The sequence below is a fragment of the Mustela lutreola genome, chromosome 5 (assembly GCF_030435805.1).
Source record: "Mustela lutreola isolate mMusLut2 chromosome 5, mMusLut2.pri, whole genome shotgun sequence".
NCBI lineage: Eukaryota > Metazoa > Chordata > Mammalia > Carnivora > Mustelidae > Mustela > Mustela lutreola.
The window spans coordinates 71,571,446-71,572,160 of record NC_081294.1 but is presented as its reverse complement, the minus strand read 5'-3'; the positions used below and the strand labels follow the sequence as shown (position 1 = coordinate 71,572,160).

Below are 715 nucleotides of genomic sequence, written 5' to 3'. Positions count from 1 at the left end.
CCCAATAAACCCATTGCAAGTTAACCATATTATAAGTCAAAAATGCATTTAATACACCTAACCTACGGAACATCATACCATACCCTAGCAGAACTTAAATATGCTCAGGATACTTACATTAACTAATAGTTGGGCAAAATCATCTAATATAAAGCCTCTTTTATAATAAAGCATTGAATGTCTCATGTATTTTATTGAGTACTTCTCTAAAAGTGAAAAGCAATGGCTCTATAGACAGGAACTTAAAACTGTAAGTCTGTCAGTGGCCTTCACCATCATGTGGCTGACTGGGAGTGATGGCTCACTGACACTGCCCAGCATCAAGAGAGAACATCACTTCTTGGAAAAGATCAAAATTCCAAAATCTGAAGTACAGTTTCTAGGAAATGCATACCTCTTTCACACTATCGTAAAACTGAAAAATTCTAAGTCAAGCCATAGTAAGTTGGACACCATCTGTACAAATATGGAATTATTATGTTGAATACCCGAAATAAATGTTATATGCCAATTATTATTACTCCCCCACTAAAAAAGTCCTTCATGACACTTAACAAAGTCGCCTGAGCTTAGCACAGTAGCAATATTGTAGCCAGTGAGGTTTATCAGAGGCACAATACTTTCTAATTGAAAACTTTTCCCAATACCCTGCCTTAAGGACTTGAAACAAAGATAAGTCTCTCAGTCCCTTCATTTGTAAAAGGGGGATAAACTC

At 36.2% G+C, this 715-nt stretch overlaps 1 pseudogene; it reads left to right on the top strand.

Moving 5' to 3' along the window:
• Positions 1-566: 566 nt before the first annotated feature.
• LOC131832786 (U4 spliceosomal RNA) lies at positions 567-715 on the top strand (annotated as a pseudogene).